The sequence below is a fragment of the Monodon monoceros genome, unplaced genomic scaffold (genome assembly GCF_005190385.1).
Source record: "Monodon monoceros isolate NGI ecotype Baffin Bay Population unplaced genomic scaffold, NGI_Narwhal_1 Super_Scaffold_10, whole genome shotgun sequence".
Taxonomy (NCBI): domain Eukaryota; kingdom Metazoa; phylum Chordata; class Mammalia; order Artiodactyla; family Monodontidae; genus Monodon; species Monodon monoceros.
The window spans coordinates 31,949,966-31,964,686 of record NW_021703766.1 but is presented as its reverse complement, the minus strand read 5'-3'; positions in this window follow the sequence as shown (position 1 = coordinate 31,964,686).

Here is a 14,721-nt window from a genome sequence, read left to right as displayed (position 1 = left end):
TTCAATCTAGGCAGGTCTATTGCTGGCTGAGTTATGCTCTTGGATTGGCTTATCTTTCACGCACTTGTTCAGCATTCCAGGTGGCTCTGGTCTCATGGCACCTTCACGCAGACCTCCACGATCTCTGTGATGCAGGAGGAGGAATCTGGGGAAGTCTTCCACTCTCGTGACACTGGCCAAAGCACATCACATGGCCATGGCTAACCTCAAGAGGGAGGGAGGTGTAACCTTCCATGCGCCCAAACATGGAGGAGAACAAGATTCACTGGTTACCACTTACAATATCTACCATAGTGGCTCAATTGTATATTTCTTTTTGATCACGTTTCATCTACTCCTGGGGAGTGAAGAGTGGGAGAGAAGCCTCAAGCACTCATGATATCAGAGTACAGGCTCACCCCAATGAAAGAGTGGTTTAGAGAAGGGATAAAAGATGCGAAATGTTTTGTATTTTATTATTACAATTATCCAAAAACTAGAAACAATATTGTGATAGTTGCTATTATTTAATGATTGAAAACATAGCAGGTAATTTGTTTATGTGATAACATTTTACAGAATCATACACACACACACACACACACACACACACACACACACACCACAGAATAAGTGCATATAAAAACTGGTGATTCCCAGTAAATCCAGTATTCTAGTTACCAGTATTGTACCAATAACAGTGTCCAGGTTTTAACAAGGTATTATAGTTATGTAAGATGTTAACACTGGGGGGAGCTGGATGAATGGTACACGGGGATTTTCTGCACTGTTTTTGCAACTTCTAGTAGGTCTATAATCATTTCAGAAAAAAAGTTAAAAGGAAATAGCAGAAGATTTTTTTACCCAGGTCCTTTGCCTCACATCTTCTCTACAAATGTCCCACACATGAGCTGCAAGAGAAGTTGTCTAAGTAAAGTGATCTTTTGCTGGGAAAGCAGGAAATCTGATTAATGTGCTGGTGAGGCAGCTGCAGACATTCAACTGCCTGTCTGCACCTTCGGTCTCTGCAGAAACATAGATGAAATCTCTTCTTTGAAAGTTAAAATAAAAGCCAGTCAATCCCCACGTGCGCCGTGCCCCACCCCCCCGCCCTCCCCACCTTTACCGCAGGTAATAAGTGGGAGCCCCGGTGAATTGCTATGTATTTCCCTTTAAATTCTTGGGATTTCAGTGACAGACCAAGGCTCTCATCTGTCAGCAAACTGTTCCAGGCAGACCCATTACTTTACACTACAATAAAACGAACGACATCAGGATAATCCGTCAAACAAAAGCAGCTGGGAGCATCATCTTGTACCAGAGGCTGTATTCATTTGCCCAGAACATTAAAAAATCTATGTCCCAGCTATTCTCCCCAAAGTCCTTATTTCACCCAATAAAATAAATTTAAAGTACATAAATGTGTATTAAAAATATCTAAGCAAACACTTGCAGCTAAATAATGTTCACCCAGATACACCTACAATTTTTTTTTTATCGTTAGACATGTTTCCCATTCTCCCAAGTAAATATTTCACTGAAAATGCTCCCCAAGCAGTTGTTATCTCAATATTTTCACAATATTCTGTGCTCTACACATATAAATACTGTGAATAACCAGACATTTTCCCAAAGAGATCTCTGATTTCCCTTCATTTTGCAAAATGATTCTCTCATAATGCTAGCTCTGAGAGCAGACGCCAGGCTGAGCAGGGTGTGAGCTCCAAAAATCCAAGTCACTAGCTCCCAGTAATTTCTTGGAGCCTGAAACGAGATGAGTGCTTATGGAATGTGTCAGGATGTTTCGTTCAAGGGTATCATGGGACAGTGGAAGGAACTCAAATGTTGAGGCCACACAGACCCATACTTGAAGGCTGTTTCTTCCACTTGTGTGGCTTTGGGCAAGTTATCTACTGCCCCATCTATCCAAAGCGTAACAGCGATAGTACCCGCTGCTTCTGCGTGGAGTGGCTGGCTTCCCAACAATATTTGGTCCTCTCACTTTACTTAAGCAGAGTCCTTAAGGGCCGGCCAGCCACATGGCAGCCCAGGGTACCCACTGTGGCTGTAAACGTCCCTGCAGAGGACTCCTCACATTCATAAAGACCCTATGGCAACTCTTGAGAGGACTGAATATCCAGTGTCCCGTTAAGCTCTAGCTGTGGAGTTACTCTGCAGAACTGGTTCTCAAACTTGAGGGTGCATCAGAATTACCTTCGGAGGGGGAGGCTTATTAAAACATAGATTTCTGGGTCCCACCCCTAGAGTTTCTGATTCAACAGACCTGAGTACTACCTGACACTCTGCATTTCTAGCAGGTTCCCGGGTGATACTAAGGCTGCTGCCCTGGGGACCCCACTTTGAGAACCACTGCTCTAGAACAGGGGTGTCCAAACTTTTTCTGAAATATGTTAGGCTTTGCAAGCCATACAGTTTCTGCTGCAACTACTCAACTTTATCATTGTCACATAAAGAAACCATAGATCATACATTCTACATTCCAATGAAACTTTATTTATAGACCCTGAAGTTTGAATCTCCTATAATTTCACATGTCACAAAATAGTATTCTTTTTTGTTTGTTTTTTCAACTGCTTGAAAATGCAAACACTGTTTTTAGCTCTTGGGCTATAGGAAAACAGGTGGTTGGTTGGGTTTTGGCACCCGGGCTTATAGTTTTCCAAGCCCTATAACTAGAGCACCAGGAAAATGCGATGCTTCCAGCCCCTGTTGGATAAAAATGTCTGCAGTTTTCTTTCTCCATCTGTTTCTGTGTCGAATGAGCCGCTGCGCTGGACAGCGTTCTCCCCAGCAGCACTCCCGGGGCAGCGGCAGCCTCCGCTGAATCAACACTGCCTCGGCCACTGAGGTCTTGAGAGTTTTCCCTGCTGCCCCTCACCGCCCACCACAGCCTTCTTTAAGCCTCACTCTTGCTCTTTTTATAGCTTTGCACACATTTGTCTCTGTGGCAAATTTACAGCACACACTGCTTGTCTGAACTATTTAAAGGCAAAATATTCTCGACTGTGCCATAAAGCTTTCCCATTCTGTGTGTTTTATTTCTCTGCTTGAGGGCCTTTTATGAAATCAGCAGCTATAGGCGGAAGGAAATCATTTGCATACTTGGCTCCATACACCTGGAATTCCTTAATTTTAGGGATTAGCAAAATGAGTCTAATAAAAAGTGGAGGCCCTCGTTAATCATCTCTGTAAAGTCCCTTCATGACCTGTTACTTGCGCCCATTTCAGGAAATGCACATTGTGCAGGTCAGTTATTACACTTTTATGAACTGATTTGGAATTTTATGTGACGCAGTTTGAGTTTTTAGTGTTCTTCAAAGTTAAAATGACTTTTCTCCCCCATCCCACTCTTAAGAGGACACCTCTCAGGGTTATCACAGAGATGGTCCAAAGGTGACAACTGTGAGAACCGTTATCATTGCGCTGAGAGTGGAGTCAGCATCAACTGTGTTGTTATTTGAGATGAGCTGGGTGCAGGCCCTGCTAAACTCGCTTCCCAAGTGGAGAACAAGTATATCCTCCTCTTCTATTCTGTTCTACGCTCACTCCCCAGAGAAATCTGGACGCTTCCAAGAAGTTCTCAATCCTACTCACCCCTCCTTATAGAATTGAGGAAAACTGCTTCAGTTGCCCCTGCTCTTAAGGAGACTTTGATTAAGGTCGGGCCTGCAATGCAGTTGCCATTGCTAGCTTTCTGCAAGGGGCAGGAAAGCACCATGTATACTGATTGCCAACATGTTTCCAGTTAATTCAGGGTTCCACATGCAACTCCTTACAGAATTGGAGAAACATAAATTGGTCCCACAAAAGTAGACAGTTCCCATAATTGGAGCTTAAAACAAAATAAAACAAAACAAATGAAAATCCTCTCCGAAAATTTCCCTGATTTTTTTTCAAAATATAACTACTATGTCACCCACCCCAAGAACAGAGAGACCATAGCTGCCTGAAGTCAGTAGTTGTAATCAGGATAATTCTGAAACTGAATAATACATACTGGAATGCTGTTTACAGGAAATGAGCAATTTATTTTATTATCCAAATTTTAAACCCTTTTAATATGCCTCTCAAGAAGACGTCTGATTTGGAAAATTGCAAAAGAGAATTTAGGAGAGGACAAGGGTTACTAAAAAATGTCAGCACTGTAAAGGCCAGATAAAGAAACTTCAGAGATGGCTTGAACAAAACAGTGTATCTGCCTAAACTACCTCTATGCTGGTGACTATAAGGGACCAACATTACACTGCTTTGAGTAATAGAAAAATTGTGAGATGAAAAGTTGAAATGGAAGATTATATTCAATGGAAGTAATGCATTTATTAAATTCCTTTTCTGCAATTAATGTGTGTGTGCGCGTGCTCACTCAGGCACATACGTACTGACAAATATGTGAGATGTTTCTGTAAGAACCACAGAAAACACAGTAGTGAAAAGGGACTGGAGAAGGAATTTCTCTGCATCATCTTCCTTTCCAACCTGTTTACATATTCTAATTGTAGGCACATACTTTTATTTTGGGGGATCATCAGAATTTATGTGGGTGGTAAGTTTTGAATAATTTTTGTGTTTTTCTTTATATTTATCTGTATTTCTAATGAACAAATATTTTAAAGAAACATCTTTTTTCAGGGCCTTAATAAGCCTCTCATTTGAACGTAAAGGCAGAGGTATATGGATTTTGTACTTGTAATTAATTTTCATTCTTAGATATATTAAGTTCTCCCATATGCCCTTCATATACAAGCATGTCAGGAACATGTTTAAAGAGGCATCAAATTAGCAACTTGCCCAAGGCATCCATGGTTCTTAGTCCCACACCGCCCTTCAGGACTGACTTTGTGATTCAGAGGATTCCTGTTCTCATCCAATCGACCAAACCAGCTCCCCATGAAGTCGGAGAAAATAGTCAAATACCTAAGTAGGTGGGTAACCAAGACCCACTCCCACCTCTAGGAGAGATGCATGGTCTCCTGGCCTCTCTTGCTGCCCACAGTAGCCACCTTTGCACTCATAAAGAGCATAGACAAAGGGCAGGAGGGACCAGTGGAGCTGATTTCGTGCGCTCTTTATGGGGTAGATGGGGAGCTGACACTGAGAGATGAGTCATGGCTTGTCCCAGATAATTCAGCTGGTCAGAAAAGACTCACACTCAGATTATCCTTCCACCACCACTAACTGCCTTAGGGAACCAGCTGGCTAGCCTCCCCATCACTGTGTTTAGTTCATCCAACTAACTCATCACAAGTAGAAGAGAAGACAGGGTCTTGAGAAAAAAGGAGCAGGGAAGGTTGGTTTTGACGGAAGGCAAGTGTCCTAAGGATGCCACCCCTCCCCCATGGTCAGGGCATTAGGGAAGAGCCATGGTGAAAAGTGCAATGCAGGGGTGAACTGGGGGCTAGATTTTTTTTTAATAAGGGGAAGGGAAATAACATGGATAGGACGCCTACATGCGTTAGGCAATTTGCATTCATTCCCTCAAATAACTGACGGATCATCATCCCTATTTTACAAACGGTAGTAAGTAACATGTTCTCAATCACACAGCTCTTGGCTGGGCTGGGTTTTAAGCCCAAGCCTGTCTGAGTCCAGAGCCCAGACTGGAAGTCTCTACATCCAACAGCCTTTAATATAAAGATTGCTGCCCAGTGACCATGCTGATGAGGAAAGAAATAGAGGGAAATACTCACTGCCTGTTTGAGAAAAAAGGGAAATTGCATTAACTGAGCATTTAATGTGCATTAAGCAATACTGTGTGTACTTAACATATGCCGTCTCATTAGATGTAAATTAGATTGGAGGTTGATATTGTGTTAGGGAGCGACCAAAGAATGGCCAACAGTTCCCACTCCAAAGGCACACGGACTCGCAGGGGTAAAGGGGAGGGGCGCTTTCCAGATTACTTCATCCAACACAACTACAGTTTTGACTTGTGATGTTCTTGGCTTGGGATAAATGATAAGCAACTATGTATGAGCTTCTCAGATTGGATGCCAAGCTGATTCTCTGCTTCAGCACCATCTAGAGGATTTCTCTGGATACTCCAAGCTGATGAATCATAATTCTTGAATAACAATCATTCTCTGGGATAAATACCCAGAAGTGGGTTGCTGGATCATATGGTAGTCCAATTTTTAATTTTTTGAAGAACCTCCATTCTGTTTCCCATGGTGACTGCACCACTTTGCATTCCCACCAGCAATACTCAAGGGTGTCAATTTCTCCACATTCACCAATACTTATTGTGTTATGTTTTGTTTTGTTTTGTTTCGATATTAGCCATCCTGACAAGTGTGAGGTAATATACTTTGCTGTGGTTTTAATTTGCATTCCCCTGATGATTAGTGACTTTGAAGATTTTTTCATATATTTGTTGGCCCTTTGTATGTCTTCTTTAGAGAAATGTCTATTCTAATCCTTAGCTCATTTTTTAACCTAGGTCTTAGTTTTTGGGTTTTTTTTCTTTTTGATTTTGAGTTGAGGAGTTCTTTATATTTTTTGGAGATTAATTATCAGACATTATGGTTTGCAAATATTTTCTCCCATTCTGTAGGTTGTTTTTTCACTCTGTTGATGGTTTCCTCTGCTCTGCAGAAGCTTTTTAATTGCAACCCCAATTCTGGGTATTTATTCAAAAGAGTTGAAATCAAGATCTCGAAGTGATATTAGCACTCTCATGTTCACTGCAGCACTGTTCACAAGAGTCGTTATGAGGACACAGTCTAGTGTTCATCAACAGATGAATGAATAAAGGAAATACAGTATATCCATATAATGGAATACTACGCAAGCTTAAAAAAGAAGGAAATTCTGCAATATGTAACAACATATTGCTCATATCATGCTGAGGGAAATAAGCAATCACAGAAAAACAAATACTGCATGTTTTGTCTTACATGAGGTGTCTAAAATAGTCAAGTTCATAGAATCAAAGAGTGGGATGATGGTCACCAAGGGCTGGGGGGAGGGATAAATGGGGAGTTGCTAATCGATGGGCATAAAGTTTCAGTCAAGCAGGATGAATCAGCTCTAGAGATTTGCTGTACACATTGTACCTATAATTAACAATAATATACACATAGAAAATACTTAAGAGGGTAGATCACATGGTAAGTGTTCTTACCACAATAAAATAAAATTTTAAAAAAGAAAGTGCTAAGTTGACTTTGGGCACTTAAGTTCTTCTTGAACTAAACAGTCTTATTCAAAACGTTCATCATCACCACCATCATTATCATCAAAATCATCTAACATTTATTCAATGCCCACTATAGGCCAGACCCTATACTGGGGGCTTTATATTCTTCATCTCATTCAATGCTCTCAACATTCCTACTAGGCAATCCTTTTTATTATCTCCTTTTTAAAGATAAAGAAACCAAGACTTAGAGCAACTAAGGAATTTGCCCCAAATCACAGGACCACTAGTGGTAGAGCCAGGATTCAAAGCCCAGGTGTGAGTTTCTAACCACTACACCCCATTCCTTTCCAGCAACAAGGTTAGTAAAGAACCTTGGCCAAACAAATCCTTGCTATTTATATCCTATTTGTAATTTTATGAGATACAGTTTGTGGTTTTGAAGGTTCAGAAATTTAAGTTTTTATTCCTCTCTTCCCCCATATCCTGCTCACCTCAAGTCAAACAAGGAAATTAATATCTACATCCAGACCCTGCCACCCTCCCCTACTTTTTCATCTTCTTCAGTAGTCGATGAGGAAGCAACCACAGACCTGGTTGCTTATCTACACTCATATCCCATCATCCAAATTACAGAAAAAGAATGGCATGACAGTAAAATGAGGTGCCAACTCATCCCTCAGGACTCTAAGGCCACAGCCCAAGGAGGAAGCAATGACACACTACGGATGGTTTTGGTGGTTGCCACAGATGCCTGCTAGCTTTTCACAAGTCATCTTCTCTTCCTCCTCAGCACACAGCCAGACTGCATTATCAGCCTCACATGCAGTTGGTTCTGACTGAAGGCTGATTCTGCTCAATGGAAAGAGGGGAGAAGTGACATGTACCACTTCTGGAACTGGTACATACCCTCCCAGTGTCCCCACCTCACCCCACAATATACTCTCTCTTCCCACTCTGCCAGCTGGAAGTCCACACACAGGGTGACTTTGAAAACCATGTGTTGAAGATGGCAGAGACACCAGATAGAAAAAAACAGCACTCCTGAATCATTTATAGAGAAGAGTTCTCAGCTGATCAAGAATATCACTTTGGTACTTTATGTGAGTAAGAAATAAATTTTTACTATAAACTGCACTGATTTTGGCGGTCATGGTTTAAAGCAGCTATTCTTACCCAAACCAGTGCAGTTATTGCTTGATATTATCAATTATCTCAGTTACAACTATTAATATATTTAGTTCAAATAACAAAACAATGCTCCTCATAGTTAGGAGTATGAGGGCCGTAGGCTAGGACTGGGATGTGGCTTAGGATGGTGACCCAGGAGCCTTCTTTTTAGATACTCTGCTCCCTCTTAGTAGTCATTTGCCCATATGCATATCACCTCATGGTCACAAGATGGCTGCTGTATCTCCACACCTCTACCTCCATACTATCCTAGGCAGGAAGAAGAAGAAGAAAGGGGAAACTAGAATGATGGTATTGATATCAGGAAAGAAAAAGCTTTCCCTTTCCCAACCAAACTTCTTGGTTTACATTTCATTGGTCATGACTGAGCCATGTGCCCACCTCAAGTGGCCAGGGGTTTGATATAGTAAATAATTGTCATGGGGCAAACTGAGGGCCTGGAAAAAGTGCCACAGTATTTTTTATAAGGAAGATGGGGGCTAGGTAACAAACAATGTCTTTTTCAGTAATATGCGGAACTAGTATACAGGATCTTAGCAAAGAAAAATCACCAAGAGCCCTCTGCCTAGCCACTGCCTTGTCTAAAAGCCCTCATTCCTCCTCTGTCCCAACATACACATTTTGATCAACTACTCCACCTTTCTGCTGCCTGAATTCAATGCCCCTCCAACATGATGCCCCCTAATACATACATATATTTTTAAGATTTCATTTCCAACTCATAATAAACTAGGATCCTACTTTGGCTTTTGATTGAAATGTGCCATGTCTTAGAGTTGGAAAAGCATGTCTATGGGGATAAAAAGTCACCTCCCAAGGTCAAACTTGATTTTTTCCTCTCATCATCCCACCCCCCTACTGCCTTCCACCAGTTCAGCTCCTCTCTCTCTCTCCTCACTGGCCTCGGCTCCTGAGTGCGCTACGCCATAAACAAAAGGACAGATTCATATCTCCTGGATAGAGAGTGGTTTTGAAGGTTTGGAAGAGGACTTACTACCAAGAGTCAACAGGAAAGCATCGCTATGTTGAAGACCCACGTGCAATAAGAGGACAAAACATACCAAACTGTGTAGTGCATTTGGGAATGGAACCAGTAGTCTGTTTTTGCAGATTGTTCTGATTTTGCAAAAGAAAAGTACCTGTGTTTGAATTAGGGACAAATATTCCTAAGAATAGTCACCACCCTAACCCAACAACAAACCATCATTTTCACCAAGGATCTGAAATTTTAATCACCATACTCTCATGGACAGATTTACCACATAAGCCATTCTAGCTGACAGGAACCTGCACCAGGCTACAAACATGAAGTGGGTAAAAATGTTGCGTCTGGTCTGTTGAGGGATGCACGTCAGGGTGATTTTCAAAACAAACCAAAGCAGACAAAGGTGATCTTGTGGGATGGTGGAGGCCAGTGTCCTGAAACTGGTTTTGAATCTTACAGCCAGTATCAATAGTCGTGGGACAGGGATGCTTTATTAAATTCAGATGCTCAGTGTCTTTCTTATTTCTATTACAAATCTAAAAAAATACTGTGTTGTGTTCGAGCCCAAAGAAGTCTTGATCATTTAAGCCTCACTTGCCCAGTCAACCATGGGAGGCTCATGGCTAGTGCTGTTGTGCGGGGTCAGGCCCTCTCTGGCTTTCTGGAACTGGAAGCCTGAACCTAGCAGATGTCTTCCCCTCTCTGTTCTTATTGTCCCTAAAGTGGGAATAAAAATATCTAAAGTAATTATATAAAAGATACAGTATAAAAAAATAATGTACTAATAGGGATTATTATTCAAGCCTACTGTGTGCCTGGTTTGGTGTCACCTGTCTTATATGCAATTGCAATTAACCTACACCATAACAGCCACTTAAAATAGAAGGTTAGTTTCTTATTCCTATAGGTGAGTACACCTGAGGCTCAGAGAGTGACCTGCCTGTCACATTTCTGGTATGTGACTGAGTTTGGACTGGACTGGACTTTGCCTCAATGCCTAGACTAGCTCAAAGCCTTATACCAATTAAAGATGCCAGTTGATTTTTAAAGATGAACTTATTAAAGGGTTTAGGAGGAAGTGTGGTATACTCTGACTGTGGTTTGTTTTAAACTTTGCCTACCAGTGAGGAAAAAATGTATTCAATTCTACGAGAAACACATAAAAGATGCTGAGCTCAAAATATAGCTTAGAATATATGCCTTGGGAAGCAATCATCCAGAAACCAAAGAAACACATCCCTGTCTCCCAATCTTTACTATCATACCTGCCAGCGGGGTGAAAACATTGTTCAGGATAGTTTTCAGAACTTGTATCAAAAGATTTGGATTTCAGAATACTTTTTAGAGGTTTGACTTTTTTTATTCCTCTTTTGACAGATAAATGATATCGAATGTAACTACTTAATATTTAGCCTATGTCTTTCTGTCTCTCTTGAAAGATAATGTTGGGAGAAGTTGGCCATCTGGCGAGGATACCAGGAGTCGCTGTGTAACTCTACTGACTTTGTGTTTGTCCTTCCCCTTTAAGTGTCTGTACTACAAGCATATAGGCATGGTTATTTATGAAGCACTCAGATGTTAAAAACACGTTGTCTCTGAAGCTTGCTACTCTGGCACCATACTGACTTTGACCCAATCTGGCACATTAATGGAAAATACCTATACAGATGTTAAGGTTGAATAATATTCTGGTAGAGCTCTTAAAACAAAATGGCAGCCAAGTTTCTAAATAAGCCTGCCTCTACTGGATTTTAAATAAGGGTTGCAGTTATATTTGAGACACATATAGAAGTTACAGAAGTGTGTGGTTTTCCTGAACAAAGGAAACTGTAGACAAGTTGTTTGGTTTAATGGTACAATGATTTAATTAAAGTAAAAATGCTTGTCCCTTTCCCTTCTCCAGCTAGAAAAATTAGGATATGGTTAATAATAGGGAATGAAACCCACTTAACAAATCTGTAGTCCACTTTCTCCTCAGGGATGTATGTACTGAATTACATTTCCACTTGCACTACTTAATTTAGGAATTAATTGAATGCAGTCAGGTAGAGGGTGTGGCTTTTTTTCCCCTGCACATGAATGTGAGTCATAGAAAACACTGACAACAGGAAAATTACTACACAGATAAGGCTCAGTCATAATATCTGTTAAAAGAACATGCATTTTTGGTAAGACGCAGGTAAATCCTTGAAACTATACATGCCCTTTGACCTACCAATTTCACTTCTGGGAAACCATCTTAAGGAAATCATTAAGAATGTGGATACAGCTCTTGGAACCCTACAGTTGGATACAAAGAAGCCCAGGCTAAGTAACCTCCTTCAGGATGGAAAGTCATATGGTCATCCAGCCGTCACGGCCAGCCTAGCTGTTCCAGCCAATACCAACCACCAGACTTATGAGTGCAGTCATCTTAGATGTGCCAGCTGAAGTTGAGCTACTGTGACTAAAGTCATATGAGTTACCCTAGACAAGACTGACAGAAGAACACTCAACTGAGCCCAACTCAAATTGCTGATCCACAGAATCACCATTACAAACCATACTATGTAGTCTATTTCATTTGTCTTTGGAGGTGGCCCTGATATCACCACATAGCTAAAGACAGTATTAACTAATTAATGGACATATATTGGAAGGAGTCAATGGAACAACCCAAGATGTAACAAATTCCATAGGTAACTACATTAGTTTGCTAGGGCTGCCATTACAAATTACCACAAACTGGGTGGCTTAAACAGAAATGTATTGTCTCATAGCTCTGGAGGCTAGAAGTCCAAAATCAAGGTGTTGGCAGGATTGGTTCCTTGTGAGGGCCAAGAGGGCCTCATCTGTTCTAGGTCTCTCTCCTTGGCTTGTAGGTGGTCATCTTCTCTCTGTGTCTCTTTACATTGCCTTCCCTTTGTGTTTGTCTGTCTCTGTGTCCAAATTTCCTCTTTTTATAAGGATGCCAGTCATATTGGATTAGGGCCCCCTTAATGTCCTCATTTTAACTTGATTACCTTTGTAAAGACCCTATCTCCTAAAAGCTCACATTCTGAGGTACTGGGGCTTAAGACTTCAATGTATCATTTTGAAGGGATATAATTCAATCCGTAACAGTAACTGCAACTGTAAAGACATTTGTGAGCTGAATACCTTTTAGGTATAAAGGTGTAAAAGGCTGCAGCTCCAGAGAAAACAGACTTTCTGTCTCATCTGCTTGATCCTTTATCTCTACTCCAGAAAAAATTGGGCATTTGATGCTCTTGCATCACAATTTTAGAGGGAGATTTCTCCATCAGCAAAGGAGACTGGCTTTTTTGGATCTCCCTCCCTCTCCCACTCAGCCAACAGTTACCAGGCTCAAACTGCAAGGACCCTGTGGACCAGACAGTCTCCAACATCTCAGGAAAGCTGCCTCCTGAGCCTCCCAATTCCCTCAGCAAGTGAAGGCCCTAGTGATGCTCTGGCTCATGAAGCTGGTTAGGACTCTCTTCCTCATTCACAAACACCATTTGGACCAAATGTTGGGTATAAAGGGCTCCTGGAAGTTGGTGATAAGGAGCTAACCCTGACCAACAAAGAAGTGAAACACAAGGAGAGTGTGTGTGTTTGTTTCCTCCACTATGCCCCTTAAAGTGAGAGAAGCACACCAGGGCCAATGATACATTTATTTTTAAAAAATAATTGAACAATAAAATCATGACTTAAAAAGGAACTCGAATCTTTCTTCTTTCTTAGTAGATACCACCGGTTCTGATCACTATATCCATTCAGCTGCCACATCTCCTTTGCAATGAAAGTACACAGGGGAGGTGACACAGATTTTCTTTGGTGTGTAAAATATTCAAGTATCTCCCAAAGCACCAAACTTCTAACCATCCCATCTGCCACCCAACAGTCACTGAATATGGGTGCCCGAAGTGCTAAAAACAAACAAAAAGGGCTGATTTCACTTAATTGCAGCTTATTGCTTCTTTTCTTTAAGGTTTCAGCACTCTGAGGCCAAAGTTTTTACTAGGAAAACTATGCCAGGACTGTTCCATCTCTTACACCCTTAGACTAGACAAAGAAGGCAACAAGGATGCCATAGCATTCCACGCAACATCTTCTAAGTGTGAGTACAAGAGAGACCTGCTGTTCTGCAGGCAAAAGGGCACAAAGGAGAACTTTAAGATCTGAAGTTCCCACCCTGTAAAAGTAAGACAAATGCTTTCTCCCATGTTGGTCCACCCTCCTAGTTAGATTTGTCCAGTTAGCGTAAGAAGATGAGTCGGATTCGGGCTATCATGGCTGCCCCAGCCAGACAGTTAGGAAGTGTTACCTGAGTGACTACTGTGTGTCAAAGAATCAGAGAGGCCCGTTATCAAAGAACTTATGGTTGCATGAATGAAGGCATAACACATGCACAAAAATAATTAGACAATGATTACATACAGATGTCCTCCCAGGTCGAGCAGAATCCAGCCCAGTGTGCCGCTGAGTATTTGTCAAAGACTTTGAATCTGTTCTTACATTCGTTTTCTCTTAGCCTTTCTCTCTCCTGCATCTTTTCTTGAATTATTTGCTCTCTGCCAGTCAACTTCACTCCATCCTCAACAGCACTTGTTTCCTCTTTCAACTGTTACAGAGTTTACACTTCACATTTTTTTAAATAAATATTTTCCCCACATCAAAAAATGACAACGCCATCCTTCCATTTGCTCAGGCCGAAGCCTTAGCACCATCCTTCTCTCCTCTTTTGTGTTTTTGTCACACCCACATCAGTTCCCATGCTTTAAAACTACATCAGAATCTGAGGACTTCTCTCCTCCCCCGCTTCCTTGGCATCAAATTCTTCCCCCAACCATGCTCATCTCGGGGTAGCTGGTCTACCTACCTCCCCTGTGGCCCCACTATGACTTTCAGTTCTCTACACCAGGGAGTAGCCAGAGAGATTCAAAGTCCTTCCAGAGCTCCCGCTGTTCCATGACTGGACTCCCAGTACCTCTCTGACTTTTTGTCCTAACTCTTATGGTACAAAAGGATTTCATTCCTTCAAGCAAGCAATTGAGCAGCAAGTGGAGAGACCCGGGACAGACCACATTATTTCAGGAGGCTGGCCAGTGGAAAAGCTAATGAAGAGCAGGACTCCCATTTGTAGAAGAGAGCAGAGATCAAAGTGGCACCTAAGTCCTGGCCTCCTTCCCCTCGCTCCTCCGCTCCTCCGTATGAAAACTAAATCCTGCAGTAATCATATTCATTGTATCAATTTACATATACAGCATGCTGTATAAGATCCTCCGAGTAAGGTAATTAACACACTCTGTTCTTCAGTTGTGTCTCCCTTTTCCCTTCCTGCTGGCGCTGAAGCAGGCAGCATCTTTCCTGTGGCTGGGAGCATGTCTCCACTCTTTTCAAGGTGTGTAATGGATGATTCTTGGGCCCT